Genomic DNA, 21,859 nt, shown 5'->3' on the forward strand with positions numbered 1-21,859 from the left:
TCCCCCCCCCCCCCCCCCCCCCCCCCCCCCCCCCCCCCCCCCCCCCCCCCCCCCGCAAAAAAAAAAAAAAAAAAAAAAAAAAAAAAAAAAAAAAAAAAAAAAGAAAAAAAAAAAAAAAAAAAAAAAAAAAAAAAAAAAAAAAAAAGAAAAAAAAAAAAAAAAAAAAAAAAAAAAAAAAAAAAAAAAAAAAAAAAAAAAAAAAAAAAAACCCAAAAAAACCCGATAAGAAATTTTTAAAAAACCTTTTTTGCCAAAAGGAAAGGAAATGGGGAAAAAAACAAATAAAAATTGGCCAAAAAAAAACAAAGGAATTGGTGGGCCCTTTAAAAAAATGAAAAAGGGGGCTCCCCCCCAAAAAAAGGGGGAAGGAACTGGGGAATTTTAAAGGCTTCCCCAATTTCCCCAAAGCTTTATCCACCCCCATAGTGCCTTTTTAGGCAATGCCAAATTGACAAACCTACCATAATAGCAAAATTAAAATTAAATGAACCTCAGTGTGTTACTGCTGAATGCCAGGAGCCTCAACTAAAAAACTACACCTCCTCCAACCCCTCCTAATCTTCAAGAACGTAGACATCTGTGCAGTTACCAAAACATGGCTTAAAGCTGCGGAGTACCCTGACAATGCAAGGCTTCAGTGCCTTTCACACTTTTTGACCAATAACTGTACAGACAGGGGTGAAGGTTGGAGATGTCCTGATATACATCAGAAAGAAGAATACCATTAGGTTGGTTAAACAGAGTGATGCGCTGGAATTTCTCCATGTGCAGATGACCATAGATAAAATCTTACCCTCCATGTCCTGAGAAATTCACAGTGCATATTTGGACCTACTGGAGACACTTACAGGGCATATAAAAAGTATACACACCCCTGTTAAAATGCCAGGTTTTTGTGATATAAAGAAAACTAGACCACAGTAAATCATTTAAAAACTTTTCCCACCTTTAATGCGACCTATAACCTGTACAATTCAGTTGAAGAATAAATCTATTAGGGGAAAAAATATAAAAAAATAAAAAATGTACAATAAACTAGTTACATAAGTGTGCCCACCCATAAACTAATACTTTGTTGAAGCACCTTTTGATTTAATTACAGCATTCAGTTTTCTTGGGTACACACCTGCCATTAATTAAAGAGACTCTGGTTTAAAACCAAATAAAGTCCAGGTGTCCTAGTAGGATTTTCCTGACATTTACTCATTTGCCTGCTACAGCAAAAGCCATGGTTCGCAGAGAGCTTACAAAGCATCAAAGGGCTCTCATTGTTGAAAGGTATCAGTCAGGAGAAGGGTACAAAAAAATTTCCACAGCATTGGATATACCATGGAACATAGTGAAGACAGTCATCAAAGAGTGGAGAAAATATGGGACAACAGTGACATTGCAAAGAACTGGACGTTCCTCCAAAATTGATAAAAAGACAAGATGAAAACTGGCCAGGGAGGCTGCCAAGAGACCTACAGCAACACTGAAGGAGCTGCAGCAATTTCTGGCAAGTACTGGTTGTGTACTACATGTGCCAACAATTTCCCTTATTCTCCATATGTCTGGATTATGGGGCAGGGTTGCAAGATTGAAGCCTTTTCTTACACAGAAAAACATCCAGGCCCAGCTAAAATTTGCAAAACAACATATCGGGTCTCCCAAAAGCATGTGGGAAAATGTGTTATGGTCTGATGAGACCAAGGTTGAACTTTTTGGCCACAGTTCCAAAAGGTACGTTTGGTGCAAAAACAGCACTTCGCATCACCAAAAGAACACCATCCCCACAGTGAAACATGGTGGTGGCAGTATCATGTTTTGGAGTTGCCTTTCATCAGTTAGAACTGAGGCTTTAGTCAAGGTGGAGGGAATTTATGAACAGTTCCAAATACCAGTCACTTTTGGCCCAAAACTTTCAGGTGTCTGCTAGAAAGATGAAGAGGAATGTCAACTCTCAGCACAACAATGACCCCAAGCATACATCCAAATCAACGAAAGAATGGCTTCACCAGAAGAAAATTAAAGTTTTGGAATGGCCCAGCCGGAGCCCAGACCTAAATCCAATAGAAAATCTGTGGGGTGACCTGAAGAGGACTGTGCACAAGAGATGCCATCCCAATCTGATAGATTTGGAGCGCTTTTGCAAGGAAGAGTGGGCAAATATTGCCAAGTCAAGATGTGCTAGGCTGATAGACTCCTACCCAAGAAGACTGAATGCTATAATTAAATCAAAAAGGGCTTCAACAAAGTATTAGTTTAAGGGTATGCACACTTATGCAACCAGCTTATTGTATGTTTTTTATTTTTTAATTTGTTCCCCTAACAGATTTGTTTATCAATTGAATTGTGCAGGTTATGGGTCACATAAAAGGTGGGAAAAGTTTTGAAATGATTTATTGTCTCATTTTTTTTTATATCACAAAAACCTGGTATTTTAACAGGGGTTTGTACACTTTTTTTTATATCCACTGTACATCCAACCAAGCACACCACTCATGGGGTACTATAATTACCATTCTGTAGACTGGGAATCTCACATGGTCTCAAATTGGCAGGCATAGAGATTATTGGACTTTGTGCCAACACCCTTGATCAATTAGTGAATACGCACACCAGAGGCTGCAACATACTGGATCTCATACTCACAAATACGGGAGAACACTGCACCCTCCCCAGTGTCACGTCCCCCCTGGTAAGGTCCGACCGTAAAGCTGTCTTTGAAATCAAAATCAACTCTGTTAATCCAAGTAAACCCAGTAATAGTCAGGAACTGTTCTAAGGCAAAATACCTTTTATTAAGTGGTAGTCGAAATTCAGTGCCTCCCCCAGAACAAAAAAACACAGCAGCCTGTGCAGAATTGTTCACAGAAACACTCTACAGCCGTGTTAATGACTGCATAGGAGCTGCTGTACCTATAAGAAGTAAGCCCATAACTAACTCCAAGAACAAACTGCCTTGGTGGCATCACAAATTTAAACAGGATGCACAACAAAAGAAAAAAAAATCATGGCAAAAATCAGGAAGCGTAACTCCCATAAAGATAAGAACATGCTCATCAAACTATACAGGCAACTAAGACGGCTAATTAGATCAAATAAAGCCAACTTTGATGTTAAGATAGCCTCCCAGGCAAAAGGTAATCATATGTTTTTTCTGCATATTTGTCAAAAACCTCAAGGGCAGCACACAGCAGTGTGCTAAGTTGATGTTTAATGGTGATACATTCACTGAGCCTGGTGATATAGCCAATCCATTGGCTGACACTCATTTACAATTTCATCTTCAGCTATCCCCCAAAAATACCCTCCAGCTATATCAAGAGAGCATGACCTGGCTGCACACACTAAAGCCAAGAACACAGCTGTAATGGGATTCAATAAAATCCCAGGATGCCTCCTGAATAGCCTTAAATATGATTTATAAGGGCTACTGGAGTCACTGTTTAACTGTAACCTCAAAACTGGCTTTGTGTTATGAAAATGGAAGACTGCAGCAGTCATCTTCTTTTGTAAGGTAGCACCATCAACAGATCCAGGAAACTACAGGCGTATTAGTCTCAATAGTCTTTTATTTGCAAAGTGATGGAAATAATTTAACATGGAAATGATCAACAAAAATTAGAAGACTTCCAGCCACTTGATCCATCCCAGTTTGGCTGTGTCAAAGGAAGCTCATGCTACTGAACCTGGTGGACTTTTGAAAAGGTCACAAAGGCAGTGAGCAGGGGGTAAGCAGTGCATACTGCTTACCTTGATCTGGCTAAGGCATTTGATATAACAACCAGGCATGTCCAAGGGTCAGCTTCCGGTGATTTCTCCTGCCACCTGGTGAATCTGGGCATACTGCGGCAATGCAGCAATTCCTTCATGTACACAGACAACCCTCTCCTCCTACCACCCAACACACAACCTATGAGAGATGCACTTACATAGCCAAACTGGAAGCAAAGCTCTGTCCACCCAAGATTGTGCTAGACAGTCAAGAGGAGAAGGTTAACACCCACACTACACCTCAAGCAACACATAGCCCTTCTAAACCCACACCACCAACACCCACATATAGCAACACTAAATCCACATATGTGGAGGCCTTTAACTGTAACCTGCCCAAGCAACAAGGACCTCTGAAGCTGAAATGCAAACAAACACCAATCACAACCAAAGTGTCGCATAGCACACAACACCAGTGTGACACCCAGCAACAGCCCCTAAGGCAAGACAATGTACCTAACACTTTAGTCATAGGTGACTCTATAGTCCGACACACTGATGTCCCACTCACCAGGTTGCACAAGGAGAAAATTACAGTCAGCTGCCTGTCGGGTGCCAGGATCCGCCACATAACGTAACGTATGCACTCAAGTCACTCCACAACAAGTACAAATATGACTGTCATTGTCCATGTTGGAGTGAATGACTTGAGACGTACCTCCCTGGACTACATGAAAAGAGACATGGAAGATCTCTCGGATCATAAGGCCCAGGCAGGTATGACCCTAGCCCTGAGTAGCATCCTGCCTTCGCCCAGAATGATACCACAATATAAGGACAAAATGATTGACTTCCAACAATTGGCTAAGCTTCTGGTGTCATTCAAAGGGGATCCAGTGTCTGTCTGCCTGGGACGGCATGATTGACGGACCACGATGCTTTGCCAGAAATGGTCTGCACCTGTCGCCCCTGGGATTCAGGTTACTGGCTAAGGCTCTTGCCACCCCATATAGTGCCTTTTTTTAGGCAAAGTTCAAAGGTCAAAACCACCACCGTAACATGTACAAGCATGTAAAATCTGAAGGTAATGCTACTCAATGCTAGAAGTCTAAACCTCAAAATGCACTCTCTCGAGGCACTCCTAAAAAGTGGAGAACATCGATATCTGTGCAGTAACTGAGACCTGGTTCAAGGCTCCAGAGAGCACCCCTGCAATACCAGGTTATAACTCTTACCACACTTTTTGGCCACCAAACCAGGAGCAAAACACTAAAAGTGGAGGAGTGTCCATATTCACCAAGGATATTCGCACCACCAGGCTAGTTGCCCAACACAATGCGTCTGAAATTCTCCAGGTGCAACTAACACTAGGTAAGACTGCAATCCAAATTGTAGCTTGCTACAGATCCCCCACCATGCCCCAAGATTCTCACTACACCTTTCTAAACATACTGGAAAATATTAAGATAGAACCAAACACCCTAATACTGGGTGATTTTAACTACCCTACCATTAACTGGGAAAACTAATCGTGTACCAACACCTTTGCCCAACGGTTCTTGGAATTCATAATGCCCTGGATCAACTAATCCATAGTCCCACCAGGGGCTCCAATATCCTAGACCTGGTCATTACCGACATGGGAAATCGATGCTCCACACCTATGGTTATCCCCTCGTTAGTCAGGTCTGACCATAAGCTAATCACCCTTAACATCCACATCCCACCTCCACCCCCCCAGTAAGGAAAGCTCCATATAAAACTTCTCCAAAGCCAACTTCGTGCTACTCAAGTCAGAAGTGACAAACTTCATGACACCCATGCAGATGGGAACTGAAGGTTCGACTGCTGAATCCTACACTAAGGCACTGTAATCATGCCATCCCAAATAGAACCAAGATGATCTCCTCAAAAAATTTTTATCATAGCCTCATCTCAGGTTTCGCGCCCACTGGGGGCTACCCATGGGCGTATTATCATGGAACTTATAAACCAGGCCAAAACTAAGGGACTCTGGCTAACAATGTTTACAAACTAAAAGCATGTACCTGTGAATTACCACATAGGTGGCGAATACAACGCCCCATTTTGGTAAAGCCAAGACATCTGCAACAACAACTGGAAAAACAGGAATACCTCACTAAAAAAAAAAATCACACAGGCAAAAAACATGCCCTACTGACCGACCCTTAAACGGAAGTAAATTAGTGTGGGGAGAAGCAGCCCAGGAATTGTTATAGCTTAGGTTGTATAGGCCCTGCTGCTGATAGCCTAGTACCTATGAACCGTGTCAGAGGCCTATGGCTGACTATATTCACAGATGATTGCAAGCTGGGAGCAGTCGCAGGATCCTATTGAGTTGAAAGCACCCTACAGGAAAGTCAAACACAGACAGTTGATCAGTTTCCAAAGTCATGGCGAAGACAGCCACTCCAGAACACTATGCCACTAATAAAACACTTCTAAGATTTGACTCACTATTTATGGGTCTGGAAACTAGTTTAATTTAGTAATCTGTCCTTCGACTAACGTGTCCAAAGTAGTAAGAAAATCCTTCAATGTTGCTCAACTTGGAAGTAAGGACTTGGCATCTACTTACAGGAAATCATTGTACCACTGTACTCAACACTTATCAGAAACCATCATAGAGTGTAATGCCGCCTTCAGCATGTACTTGATCAGAAACTGGCAGCGAGTGGAACATCTGCAAAGTTTCCTTATAAAAAGAATAGAGGGATTGTGGATCACTTCAAAGTCCTATCCCTATACTCTTGTCTCATACCGACTGCTGAGAGATCACCTGTGCCTGGTGTACAAGGCATCCTTTGACCCAGCTCTAATGAACCTTTTGTATCTCTGCAAAACAAGTGCCATCAAAAGTGTTGGAGCCAAAGGCTTTTATTTTGACTACGACATAAATAGGACATGTTGGAGAGGCAGATTGTATCTCGGAGAATTCCCATTCTCTGGAATAAGCTCCCTGTCCATATGAAGTAAAGTCCACCGCTTACCATATTTTAAGCATAACTGGGACCAGTGGATATGAAATTGTAGATTCACCCCTGGTCTGGCACCTATGTTTCTGATGTAATGTCAAAGCCAAAAATTACCTCTTTTGTTGTATGGCTAGGCTTGTTAAGGCCCTGGTGATCATTAGCCTAGTACACACCTGTGAACCTATGATTGTATCTTTCTCATGGGTAGTTTTGCCAGAGGTATCATAAGAATCATAGATGCCATCCTCCAGAACAGATTTAAATATAGATCTGTTTTCCTATCCTTTGTGATGGAGACAGACTTCTCTGCAGGCTAGGATTCCAAGAGAACATTCAAGATACTTTGAAAAAGACTCTGCAAAGAAAAGCAAATTGTTTAATTATGGAAAAATGTGGATATCCTGTAGCATGCAATGAGCTATAACTGTAGCTGGACACATTTTGAACACTCAACAAATGTCTGAAGTCTAAAATTCAAATGAGGAAGGAGATCGATACTATCATAAACAGGCTTAGGAAAGTAAGGTCCAGAACAGGTCTCCAGGCATGTTCTTTCTTTGGCACCCAGAAGCATTTTATAATTAAAAAAAAAAAATTGTTTCAACTGTCACACCATGAGATAGGACAGGAGGACCAGAGGAGTTTGGTCTAGTGGATGTGGAATAATTCCCTGAAAAGGAGGGATTTCTTCCCACTGCCATGTGTAACACTATTGAATAAATCTGTTGCCAAAGAGAGGAATGGAGATTTGGACTTTCTGGAAAAGATATAGGTCTGCAAGGGTTGGGGAGGCAAGGAGCCCTAAGTAGTCATTCTGACTTGTTTGACTGATCTTTGTTTTGGGAGGGGTCCTGCTTTCTTTTTGGAATCTCCTTGCCATTGTTTTTTAAAGTCTGCTTTGCCAGCATTTTGTTTAGATGGCTTTGTTTCTTACCAAAATTGGATGAGGGAGCAAAAAACCTTCGGAAAATGTAGAGAAGGGTTGAAACATCTGAGAGATTTTATATCAGCATACCCCTCTCAACACAGTTTTTTGACCTTCTGCAGTACAGGCTAAAACAAAGTCGGTTTCCAAAGGTGAGTTTAAAACCTCATTGTTTTACATTCATTGGGAGGTTGTGGGTATAGAGCCAGGCAAAACCTCCTTGACACAGTACCAATGGCAACATCCCTGGATGTAGTATCTGCAGAGACATAAACAGACTTTAGTTAATGAAGAAACTAAACCACACACACAGCAGATTTTCCTCACAGGAAGGAACTGCGCACACAACAATCCCCATACTTTCACAATAAGTCGTAATGAACTTTAACATATGAGCCTGACATTTCAAAGTTAAAAGCATACAGTCCACCCCCCCCCCCCCCAAGCGTATCCATTGTTTTACCATCTTTGTTGGGAGGGGAAGGATTAGAGGTAACAAAATGCTTGGCAGCAGCTGGATTGACTAAAGCTAGGTCTGGGATGAATGTATAGAAATTTGAAAGACCTAGGATTGCACATTTTATCCGCTTTCTTAGGTGCATCAAGCTGGCTATCAGGGAAGACAACGGGCTGTGACAAATGCATTCTTCAATGCTGGCAGTCCTGGGGGATGGGAGGAGGTTCTGGAAATTCCAGTTGTAAAATTTCATAGTATTTTCTAAGGGGCTGAGAAACCTCAGTGTTCTCCTACTGAAAACACTGGCACATTCTGGAAATAGTCTTAGAGAAAGAGAATCCTTGTCAGAGAAATTCAGATAGCATGTTGCCCTTTGGGTCTGAATCAGAATTCCAAGAAGAAGTAAAGTGTCTGTCCCATCACATTCCTGTCCAGATTCAGTTTCTTGAATCTCTTGAAGAAAAGAGAAATCCCTTTTCTCTTACCATAAACCACCTGATTAAAAGGGTCAGTAGCTTGTACAAGACCCTGAGCCAGACTTAAACTACTCCTTTCCAGTGAAACTGGTGCAGGAAAATATGTGATTAATTTTTCTGGGTTTTTTTGACAGGAAAGTTAGGGCAACAGGGTTTAATGGCAACAAGAGTTTCCCTAGGGATGGGCACAGCATTCAGGCTAAGCAGGGGTACCATCCCTGCCCCTTCTCCCAACACTGACAAAAGTGGCGCTCCTTTGTCCACTGAGGGTACCCCAAAAGCTGCAGAGGATGTTGCTAACCTCAAGTCCATAGTGGCTTTATGGGCAACACCAGAGGGATGGGGGGGGGGAGTGAGTGGTCTTGAGGAAACATATTTGGCCATAGCTGAATCAACCACCTGCGGCTGAGGCATATTGCTAGGATGCTGTGCTGGCAAAGGCTGTTTAACTTTTTTCTTTTTGTGGCAGGAAGAAGGACCGACCATGGGGCCAGTAATTTTTTCCATGGTCAGGCTGAAAGTGGTGCCCCTTTCTTGTAAGCCAGTAACATTTCAGTAGTAGTACAACTTCACTTTTCCCGATTAAAAACACAGTTAAAAAAAAGCAGTGTACTTCACCAAACCGAAAAAGTAATTTTAAGCACTGTATCACCAGAGGGGGGGGGTGTTTTTTGAATGTTTAAGTCAACGTTTACTGTCGAACACAAAAGTGTGCTTCCATTTAAAGGTATGTCACTGTCACGTAACTGTCAGTAAAAACACATTTAAATACTAAAAATAAGATGTGGAAGAACTTTTTCCCCAAAGAGAACTTATCTGCCCAACAATGGAATAGCACAAGCTGACCATCAGTCTTTAAAAGCCCTAAGAGGAGCACTCCTTTTGGCAGTAGGAAAGCTCTGCTGGGGGCATGTTTGAGCTGACTCACGGTTTGGGTGCTCTGAAATGCTTAAAGCTGGCCATGTGTTATATCCTGTGCAGGATGTTATCCATACAGCTTAGGCTACTGCAGCAGTGATCAATATGAAGAATATCAAGTTATGTTAATACTATGATCCCACCATTCTTTCAGAGAAGGACAAGACTGGGCATTCCTTTCAGTGTGCCAGAATGCAATGTTAGTTGCCACAAAAGGAAGATAGATCTGTATCTTTAAGTTAATGATGCAATCAAGTAGTAATTCTAATAGTGAATGTTGTATTTTAGTATTCTAACACTATATTGTATCAATCTAATTTATTCTAACACTGTTATGTCAATCTAATTTTTTCCACTACACATTAATCTGGGGACAGTGTCGCTGGCAATTGTTAGCAGAAACACCAACATGGAGCCAGTGTGATTCTTCTAGGGCATTTATTCATAACCTCAGAAGGTTCCAACACTTTGCATGTTATTGATAAGGAATTTTTGTTATATATATGATTAAGAAAAAGACCAAAATATCTCATAGTAGTTGCCATAAAATGAATGTTATCATTGGCAACAGCAGCTACCCATGCTTTTCCCATTTTTCTACATGGATTGTTGTCATGTCAGCGGCTACCACCTCTCTCGCTTCAGCACCACTCTTTCTTACCTTCTTTTTATAGTCTCTCAGATCGTGTCCTGTGTATTCCATCTGTCTCTTGGCTGGATGTCATTATTTCCTCTTGCCTTCTTCCTGTCTCTCCCAAATCATCTGCTTTTCTGCACTTGTGACCATACCACCACAGTCTGTTCTCCTTGACCTTCTCTGCAGTTTTGTCTTCTTTTGAATTCTGTTTCGATGTCCTGCTTTTCTCATTTGTCCCACAGGCTGCATCCTACCTGTGACACCCCTGCACTGGCCCAGTAATCAAGGAGCCTCAATTCTCACCACTAACACCAGTGAGGGATGTCTACATTGGGACGATGACAAGTACACACACAACAAAGTACAATTTCCCTTAAAAGCATACTGAGATCACAGTCAGTCTGGGGCTGGTTTCTCCCTCTTTCTTCAGATCCCCAATAAGACTCCCCACTGGCACAGCTATAAGATTGAGTTCTTAGCCTGGGTTCCAAGCCAAGTCCTCCCAGCACATTCTCTGTCCAACCAGTGTTTTGTGTCTCTGCCCAAGTAGCTCACACACACACACACACACACACACACACACACACACACACACACACACACACTTTTGAGATTCGATTTATACACAAACACACACCTGGGAAAGGCTGGCACAGGTTTACTAGCTATACCCCCTTCTGTCCAAACCATAATGTAGTTAGCAGTGCCACCAGTACCCCTTATCAGCTACTTTAAAGCCCTTCCTAAAGGGTGACCAATCTTACTGTGTAATGTTACTAGTATCCAAATGGCAAGTGTGACCAATACTTGGAAGGCTATTTGAGTGGCCTGTACAGTGTCACCAAGTACATATGCAAGTACTCTAAGAGCTTAAATATCTCTAAACAAACCAGCCACAATTAAAAGGTTTAAGTATATGTAATATTAAGTAATAAAGTAACTACAATATTCAATAACTCAGCACAGTGACTACAGAGTTCAGAATCACAGGAAATATTTTAAAACAACATTGCAGGACAGTCTCAAATACAGAAAACATTTAAACTAATTTTCACTGTATTCCTATCTATATCTAAAATAAATCACTTTATTCTAATTACTTACTATTAGCAAGGCAAGTGTTGATGACAGGATGTTGTCAGATCCAAAGACAAATACAAAATGCCCAGACTCACTCTCTGAGATGGTTCTTAAATTAATAGTACACATTACTGCTGGGTTAGCTGGGATGACATCATTCTTTGTCACCTACCTTCATTTCCCAGGTTAACAGAAACTTAGAATTTAGCACTTCTGTGTCAGAGGTACATACCTCTCAGAAGTTTGCCTAGAACTGGAAGTCGTAAAACAGTTAGACTTTTACATTTGAAACCTAGTAATTATTTCTGTTTCAAGACAATAGGAAAACTTCCAATTCTGGACATTGTGTCTCTGCATTAACTACCTTTTATAGCACAGTCATAAACAACTTCAACTTATTTTCTTGAAGTTTTGCAAGTTAACTCTATATGTTCCAACTTCTACCATTAAAACACACATCTGCACAGGTATATAGTTTATACACATTTCTGCTCTTTTTCCAGCAGGGTACACTGAGGTTACATTCTTGAAGCTCAGTACATAACATACAGGTCAACACACACTTCTGCACCAGTAGTTTAATATACACATAACATATAGTTCGCTTACATTTGTAAGACAAGCATATGGATCATATTAATATTCACAAATGACTATTTACAAAATTCCAGATAGCTGGGCTGGCAGTGTCACATTTCTATATAAATCATATTAATATTTTCAAGTGACATATAATTATTTACAAAATTCCAGCGAGCTGGGCTGGCAGCATTTCGGTTTGTCACATTGCCTCTTATCTCATTCACTTCAGTCACCTCAAGCTTCCTCAGTTGCTGTACCTTCACTACCAGGTTTCTGTGTCATACAGGAAGCATATTATACAACTGTTTTGTGAATCTTACTTTTCTGCTTCTTTGGCATTCTTCTGTCTAGCACCACCCTGATGCTCTGTACCAGTTGCTCCTCTGATTCTCTTTGACCACATTCAGACTTCTTCTTTCTCTTCAACCAGGTACTTGACACTGTCATTATTTTTCCCTTCTGTCTCAATTTTCAACTTTTCATTCCCACATTTACTGCCATGACAACGGCCTTGTGTAAACTGTTTCATCCTATGTGCCTTCAGTTTTGCATTCTAGCTCTCTATCATTTGCTAAAGTTCTTTTTCAGAATTTGCTTTTTAGTGCCACATTGTCTAATTGAAAATATGGCTTCATGTACTCTTATTTGAGAGAGAAAAAAATATGGGTGTGGGTGGTTTGGTAAGAAAGCATGAATTTTAGGGTAAAAATATGGTACTTTATAATTACATCTGGGAATAAAAAGTTATGAAAATGACCTGGAAAACTTTTTAATTGCTTATAATTGTGACGGTAATAAGTTGCGCATTTGCCATCCAGAAGGAATTTGACTAAATGCCTTCCTCAAAACATCATACAAAGATTGTGCAGCAGCATATTTATTTAAGTCTGGCATATATTAGCCCTGAGGTCTCAAGTCATGGCTCGCAGGCCACATGCGGCCCTCAAAAGTAGTTTTTTGCAGACCAAGATTACTTGCTTTGGTGTCCAGTTGTTTTTTTTTTCTGCCCTATATTCTGCATTCTGTTCAAACCACAACTCCTGTCACCAAACGAGCCTAATACATTGGAGATGTGATGGGAGGTTTCAGTCAGGTGATTTTTTTTTCTTTCTACGAACCTCCTCCAGATGCATCTCTCTGTTGAATTAGGCATATTTGTTGGAGCTACAGTATGGTTGGTTGATTTTTTGTCCATACAGAAGTGGAGCTGCTGACAATAGATCTTTGCTGTCAGTGAAGTGCTTGTGCATACATGGGTAGACTACGGCAAAGACTGTTGGGGGAAATGTTTCATTTGGAGTCAGTGAAGTGCTTGTGCATACTTTGAAATAGCGATCAGTGCTTGTGTTTACTTGCACAAACTGCTGAAGGATACATGCGGTAATGTTTCATTTTTGAAGGGATGGGTAGGGGAAGTGTTTCATTTTGGTGCGTGTGCATACTTGGACATACTGCTGAAGGGATCACTTGAAGAAATGTATCTTTTTGTAGTCACTGAAGTTCCTGTGCGTATAGGAGCAGACTACTGAAGAATTTGTTGGGGTAAACTTTTCATTTGGTGTTAGGTACATGCTTGTGCATACATGGGCAGACTTCTGAAGGGGCCATTGGGGTTAATGTTTAATTTGGATTCAGTGAAGTGCTTGTGCATATTTAAGCATACTGCGAAAATAAATAGTTGAGGAAATGTTTCATTTTGGTGCTTGGACCTGCTGCTGAAGGGATCAGTATTGGAAGTGTTTCATTTTGGTGCTTGTGCATATTTGGACATACTGCTGAAGGGATCAGTGGGAGAAGTGTTGCATTTTGATGCTTGTGCTTAATTGAACAAACTGCTTGAAGGGATCATTGTGGTAATGTTTCATTTTGGTCTGTGTGCATAATTGGACTTATTGCTGAAGGGATTGGTGGGGGAAGTGCTTCATTTTGGTGCTTGTGCATATCTAAACATACTGCTAAAGGGATGGTGGTTCTGCATACTTGGACATACTACTGAAGCGATCACTTGGAGAAACATTTCATTTTGGTGCTTGTGCATGCTTAAACTGCTGAAGTGCTTGCTGGGCAAAATAAGTTATGTTGTGTCAGTTTAGTACTTGCGTGTACTTAGGCTACTGAAGGGGTTGCTAGGGGAAATTTAATTTGTGTGTCAGTGAAGTGCTTGTACATAAATTTGTCATAGAGATTAGTTGAAGTTAGTAACCTAGTTGAAACTAATACAATAGAATAGTGTTGGTCTGTTGCTTCAAACAAAAAGTTTTGTAACCTTTTTAATTAACTAATAAGTATAACTTATGGATGACTTGAACTTGCAGCACACCAAAAAATCCTTGGTGGTGTTTGCATCCCTCAAGCTCATTTGAGTTTGAACCCCTGTATTAGCCCGTATTAGTTTTTATGTGAAGTAAATTTCCTTCTTGGAATAGAGGGCGACACATCCCTTCACATAAACTTGATTAAACCACTTCAATTTTTTCCCTAAGTTTCTGAATGGCGATGGGGTCAGCAGCTGCTGAAGTGGAACAAGACTAGCGACGTAACTTTAACAGCTCCAAGTAATGAGAAGACATTAACCTTATGTGTATATCTCTGTGCCCAAATTAACTTCACGTATATATAGTAAGTCATTGGGCTGATTTCAGATATTGTATAGCATAGTTTGCACCCAAAAACTTGGATTACATAGTAAAGCCCGAGTAATTCTGTCGAGGTTGGAGGCTGTTGTAGAACACTAGTCCATCATTTTTTCATATAGTTAGCCTTGAAACCATTATTTCTTGACATTTTTAAAAATGTATCAAGTTTCTGTTATAGCAACAGAATGGTAAGCAGTTATTTCTAGATCTACATATGCTTGTCACAGTAAGTGATGGCTGTTAAATCCCCTTCTACATCACTTAGATAATCAGATGTAACAAGAATAAACAAAGAATGAAAACTAAAAACTCTTTCGAACATCCATGGAAAGGGCTAAGGTTTGAGTAGTATTTCCATTTATTTCTGCGATAGCAAAGGTTAATTGGTACAAAATTCGAGCAGCATCAATAAATCGAAAAGGGAAATTGTGACTTTTTCATGTGAAAGGTGGATTTCCTGTTAATCAAATCAAATGTTATTTTATAGCACCAAAGTTAAGGAGACTATTTTTCAAAGCCTGAGCTGTTTCTTTTCTAACAGTAATAATATTCATTGTAAATGTTAGTTGGCTTCCTCCACTTTTCTTCTGAGAGACCACCTTTACTGTTTTTTATAGGGTACAGAATCAGATTTTTGCTTCATATTTTTGGTCTGTTTCTCATAACATTTACAGTTTTCTGACAAATCACTGAAGGTTGAAGTCTCTAAATAATATTTATTTGAGTTTGACTTCATATCCATCATAAAAATGCACACTAACACAAATCCTGTTCTGGGAATTTTCAAAGTTTATAAGAGCAGTGTTTAAAAACTGTCCCTATTTTTAAAACCTGTGCCCCCCATTATTCTAGGCTTTGTCCAGATTTATTTTGCCAAGAGGTTGAGAAGTATGGCAAAGCCTCCACTTAGGCATAGTAATATAATTCAAATTTTTATTAACTAGTAGCAAACAATCTCGTTGCAAAGTCTGCTGTAATTTGACTGATTTCGCCTGGTTCTGTGCTTTTATTACTTTTTAAAACAAAAATATCTGTCACTTCTCCCTCTCTATAGACTCCCAGCTTTCATTAATGGTCTTAGTCTCTTAGTCTTTTCTTTAAAACAATTTGCACCTTTCAGCCTTCCCTCTTCACACACCCACACAGGCACCATAAAACATCCCCATCCATTCAGTTTCTTTGTCATTTATGCCCATATCCCTTACAGTCTATTATCTGTTGCATCTTGCTCAAACGACATTGCTTCTCTCGTATCCTTTTATTTGGCCAGTTCTTCAGAAGATGCCCTCCACGCCATCTGTTGCTTCCCCCTATCTCATCTAGTTATTAAGAGACAAAAACTTAACCGTGGCCCTTATAACTTGTGTTTTTGTAATTCTTCCAAATCGCAGACTGCTCATCAACTTCATATCCCTTGGCAACCAGGTTTCAAGTGTGGCCTTTTGAACATAGCCAGAATAATTTGCGTAATGGCATCTTTGCTGGGATCCCCCTAATGGCCTTGTTGCCATGGCTTCCTTTGAAATCTGGCTGAAACCCCATTTACAAAACCTCTATTTCCTCTTCCCAAATCTTACTAGGTCATGTCAAGACTGCTGTCATAAAAGAGTAGGTGGCAAATGCCTCCTTTTTAAAATCTCATTTATCTTGCAGTGGAATTGTTACCTCTTCTGATACTAATGAATATTGATCAGTTATGCTTATAACTGATCTGTTATATTATTTAAACTAGCTTAGTGCAGCCCACATCTCCCTCCAAATAGGACAACCTCTTTGAAAGCCTATCAAGTCACATTCTTGAAGGGGAAGATAATATTAGCCCAAAGTCTGCTTAGCATCTATAAGCCTTACAAAAACTGTGGTCATAGTCTGTTCTCACACTATGTAGCAAACGTTTGGAATATGATCCCTGCAGCAATCAGTGCAATACATAACATTCACTTATTTAAGCTGCAACTAAAATAATTCTTGTCTTGGCTCCTGGTTTGCACTTGCTACTGTCCTAGTTAAAGTTTCTGCTCCTATTTCTCTAATACCTATATACATTTTATTTCTCTTTCGCTTATTTTCCTTACCCTTAGACTTGCTTTTACTCATTTCTCCCGCTTCTCATATCTACTACACTAATTACTTCTAACAAATACCATTTTTTCACTCTCCCCTGCCTTCCTCTCCTGTTCCTTATCCACTATTTGAATGCTTCACTCATTTGCTTTACGAGTGAGTAATAAACTCAACCACTTATAATGTGTCAACATGTTACACTATTATGTTATATTGTGTTTATCTTGCTTTAATTATGGTATATGCATTTTATTCTCCATATCACATTATATTGAAATATAATGTAAAAATTCAACTATGTACATGTATTTTCTGTTCTTTTATTTGTGGAGCTTTTCACCCTGGCCTGTGCTGAAACCTGATAGAATTATCCAGTCAGACTTTCCCAGTAAGCAACTTATTTATTGTCTCTTATTATTGGCTGCAAGCCTCTCAAAATCACTTCACTTAGGTTTTCCCACCTAGTGACCACTTTTTTGTAACTTTCAGTTAGTTTTCAGAAAATAAGTTGCTTACCTATGGACTTTTTTTTTCATATATCCATGTTAGCCTTCAAAATTTCATTAATGCTGCTGAAACTACAGAATGGGCATTTTATATTATGTTTTAAATATGAAAAGCAATAGCGAATCTTGGATGACACCATGTTTTGGCTTCATCTTCTGAAATGCAGCAATCTGGTTTGGATGACTTTGGAAAAATGTTCAATCCAAAGAATGTAGAGCCTGAGGTATTGCTTTCAGGAACTAGGATGAAAAAACAATAAGAAGATAAAAAGCCAGTTTCTGTGGAGGCAAGCAAGCTCAACAATTCTCTTAACTCCTCAGAATTTTTTTTAATGAAATTATTACATTCAGGGGAGAACACAAAATTCAGTCTTAGTCCATTTTTAATCCTATGGACTTCAAAATTGAATTTACCAAGTAAGCATCCATTACCAGCCCTGTCATCCCCTTCTAATATGGGATCCCTTCTTCCCCTCTCGTCACCTTAAAATGACATCATGCAACTTGTAATTTCCCCCACTTTCATGTCCTTGAAGGAGGATTTCTAAAATGACAGATTCTCTCGTGATCTTTCTGACTATGCTAAACCTTCCAGTGACTGTCTTTTCATAGCTCATAGCACTTTGTAGAGACTCCATTTCCTGTCCATGGTGCCAAGTTTGTAATCCTTCTTTGTCCGTCTTTGTTTTCCTACTTCTTGAAAGAGGTCATCACCTTCCCACATCCAAAACCAGCTCCCTCAGTGAGGTCCACATTGATACATCTGAAATCTAAATTCAGTACTTCTAAAACCATTTAATCTAAAATTCAAAACATTGCAAAAACGTTGAAAAATGCTTTTGGAGGGGGCAAGCACTCCTGCACCCCCAATGTGTGGGCTGTGCCCCACCATCTCTGCTTATTTTATATATATTCTTACTCCAAGATCACACAACAGTGGAGAAAACGGCAAAATCCCATAACTCACTGTGTGAGAGCTCACAAACAACACCCACATTTCAGCATACCTATAGCTTTGAGAGTCTAGAGCAACATTAAATTACACTGATATCACAAAACTAAATGTCCATGATAAAAAATAATTATATGAAACGAGCATCAATGTAATATTTAAAATGCAAAGTTATAGCAAAAGCATTTGGACCACTTCAATAAACTCTAAATTTAGATCAGTTGCATGGAATCTTCCCTGGCAGCACCTCAGACTACAAACTGATGTCATTACTTACAGCCATAGCTGTATTACTTGCAAAAGCTGTCTACAAACAAGCATCTAAGTACTTAAAGAAAAACAACATCCTCATTGGATACCTGTATGGGTTCACACAAGGAAGAAGAATGCACATATAGCATTCTTTGTAGTCACTGACCCAGTTCTACCAGCAGTGGATAATAGCCAACTAACTGGAGGCTTATTTGTAGGTCTTTACAAAAGCCTTAGTTATTTCAGTCACAACCTACTGATTAATTCCCATTACTCAGCTAGCTTTGTTCCTACAAAAATCTCCCATTGTAAGTAGTCATGTAGCCAGCATATACTTTTGAATTAAGTTGGTCTCCAACCTTCCAGCACATGTTCCTACACAATTCAGTGCCTTATTATTGATCAGCTCCTTTTCAGTCTTTTCATCAACTCCCTACCCTGAGACCTTCATCTCTCTTATTTTCTTCATGCAGATCTTACCTTTAGATCTAATTCTAATGGTACCGTCAAACATTCTTTGTCATGAACTTCGGCATCCCCTAAAAAGGCTAGATAGTAAAGAATTGATTTATAAATTGAAAAATGAGAGAGCTCTTTTTGGTGTATATGCAAGGATTAAGTTAATCCTACTTCCCAAACCTTTCTGTCCTGTAATGGCAACACATTTGAAAAGCTTCATGAGAGACCTGAGGTCCATTACTTATCAGCAGTAAAAAGTGAAATACCAAAACTGCAGTCACAGACCACAGCACTGAACCATGACAGTGAACAGCAAAAATTCTTGTAATTCTTCCTTTTTTTCAGGGGTTTTCCCCCACCTGAAGCAGTGGACATAGGGTGGATGCATTCACCCCCCCCCCCCAGCCCTACTACTTACCTAACCTAACTCTGAGATTACTGTATCTCAAAGTAAGACACAGCAGTCTTGATCTTTTTACACATGTCAAGTAAATGTCACACTTGTGATTGCTCTCCTAGAGTCTTGATAACAACTGCTTCGTTTCTCTGCTTGACAACCCTGCCAAAGCAGTGTCTGTTTTTCAAATATTTTGGAATTTTCCTTGATCCTTCACATTCAATATCTAAATGAATAGGCCACCTAAAATGTAAATTAAGACTGTTCCATACATCCAAGGCCTGAGCAGTCGTAAGGAAAAGTATTCATCAAACATAGCTAGGTTATTGTTAAAAGAAAAGTTTTAAACATACTGTTTGTCTTTTTCCTCTTCTTGTAAAGTGAACATGTTATTTGTTGGGATATGCCTATCAAAGATGGGCCTCATCTGTGAACAAAATGCAGCATTGCTTATAAACCTGAATAATATCTGTTTCTGCTTTTCAGAATAAAGAGATTTGGTTATAGCCTAGTGAAGCCTGGGATAAGGACGCACGGCCGAGTAAGAGTTAATTTACTGAAGCAGGCTGTGTGTCCTGGAAAATTTGAGCTACCATTGTTGAACTAAACATTCTGTGCTTCTTGAACATTCTGTACCAACTGTTGGTTTGAGGTGATTTGTAGTAAACATGTTTACCACAGGTGTTTTTCCATAGCCAACTGTCAACAGTCAGAAATGTAACAAAAAGTTGTTTTGCTTGCAGTATAAAAGTTGATGTCAGTAAACAAGTTGACCAGAGGAGATCATCTTGGCCAACATGCTGTGTAATCTGGTTGGCTGCTAATAAAGAAGTTTTTCATCACCTGAGGCAGATGTGATTCGTTTGAATTTTTCTTCTGACATTTTGGTCCTTCGGACCGGAAACCTCTACGAAGATACGGATCAGACCGACAGAGAGACCGAAAAACCTGTGCAGGTGAGGGTTTCTCATCTTAAGATTCCCTCGACTGAAAGCCCTCTGACTGATTTGTCGCTGAGAGGAGGCCGGCCACTCTCTGATCCCTATCTGAGGGACGGTTTCTGAACGAAAAGGGGAAACGGAGTCTCATCTGGTTCAGGTAGGATGAAAACTAAATTTTCTTTTAATTTAATTTAATCTTGTCGACAAGGGTTTTATTTTTACTTTTAGTTAAGGGTGGGTAGGATTAAATGTTAAGATTATTTTGTTAAGATCACCCGTTAAGATAGCCCCATTTTATAATAAGCCCTGTAAAATAACTTTGATACAGTCCTAAAATAAGAAGTCTAGGGGAAACATGGGTTCGAGTTGCTGCAAGTGTGAGAGTGATGTCTGTTTAAATGTTGATGCTAAGTATATGAAAGGTTTAAACAAAAATAATATTAAATTTTTGAAAAAGTGGAAGTTAAAATATGATTTTGATGGTACCCTGAATAAGAATGCCTGTGCAAAATTGGTTAGAGATTTGAAAAGAGATGCGGGAACTAGAACTAAAAAGCAAAGACAATTGGGATTTCCCCAAGCACAAAAATGGTTAGAAGAAGCAAATAAGCGAGCTATAAAAGAAAAACAGTGCCAGGAAAAAGAAAAAATAAATCAAAAGGGATCACTGGTGCCAAGTGGAAAAGTAGCTTTATTTTTAGATAAGGAGGATGAACATACAGTTTATGCGGTACAAAGGCAGGCAACTGCCCCACCGTATGGGGAAATTGGTGCTGCTGTACCGGCGGAACCTCCTCAATATCAGTCTGAAGATGTGGGATCTGTACAGCAGGGTGGGTTATTGGCTGCTCAAGGAAATGTTGTGACCCCTCCAATTTACCCACAAATTCCCGTAGTACCCAAGGTTGCTTTGCAACAGGTAGACCAACCTATGCAGTTAAGGTCAGGACCAGCAGGGCAAGGACGTTGGGCCATTAAACTTTCTGACTACTCAGAAGCTCTTCCCTTAATACAAGTTGCAAACCCACAAGCAGGGGATGTTGGACAAGAGCCAACTATTTTAGTTTATCGTCCCTGGGCTAGAGAGGATATAAAATGAGCTACAGATGGTATTCCTCATCCCAAGGTTAATTTTCAAAAGTTTTCTGAGGACATAGTTGGTATGCGTTTAAGTTATCATCTAAATGGTTTAGAAGTAGAACAAGTAGTGCGACAAATCCTGGGTCCAGATTGGCACTTAGTTTGTGGTACTTGGACATGTAAGGCAGATGACGGCACTACATTAAAGCATAATTCTGGGGTGTTAGACTCGCGAGTCACTGATCTGTTAAAGAAAATTTCTGATAAGTGGCGTCCAAGAGCAGATTGGACAGTAATAAATCAGTGCATCCAAAATGATGATGAATCTGTAGATCACTATATTGTAAGATTGATAGAAGTGTTCAATAACCATTGTGGGATGATGATTCCGCAGGATCAGACCAATGATGGTCCGTATGAACAGCAATTGAAAAATGCTTTTCTTAAGGGTTGTAGGGCTCCAATAAGTAGTTTTATAACTAAGCATATGGTAGATCATAGAACATGTAGACTGCAACCTTTGTTTGAATATGCACGGCATGCTGAGCGACATTTCAATTTAAAAAAGGAAAAGAAAGTACAAGTGTTAGCAGTAGGGGATGATGGTGGTATATTCTTGGTACAGGACCAAAGGGGGCAAGGGCGCTGTGGTGGCATAAAAAATACGTGGGGGCCCGAAATGGGACACATTAAATAAACCAGGTGGACATTCGGAGGAATATGAGGGGAGGTTAAAACGTGGAAAATGTTTTAAGTGCGATAGACATGGACACTTCGCTGCAGACAGTGAAGAGTGGCAACA

At 39.9% G+C, this 21,859-nt stretch overlaps 1 protein-coding gene across 1 annotated transcript in view; it reads left to right on the forward strand.

Moving 5' to 3' along the window:
• Positions 1-21,859, forward strand: part of MRPL42 (mitochondrial ribosomal protein L42) — a 190,618-nt gene that overhangs the window by 39,606 nt on the left and 129,153 nt on the right. The window lies entirely within an intron of this gene.

The sequence above is a fragment of the Protopterus annectens genome, chromosome 11.part0 (genome assembly GCF_019279795.1).
Source record: "Protopterus annectens isolate FY-2018-M chromosome 11.part0, PAN1.0, whole genome shotgun sequence".
In the NCBI taxonomy this organism is placed as follows: Eukaryota; Metazoa; Chordata; order Ceratodontiformes; family Protopteridae; genus Protopterus; species Protopterus annectens.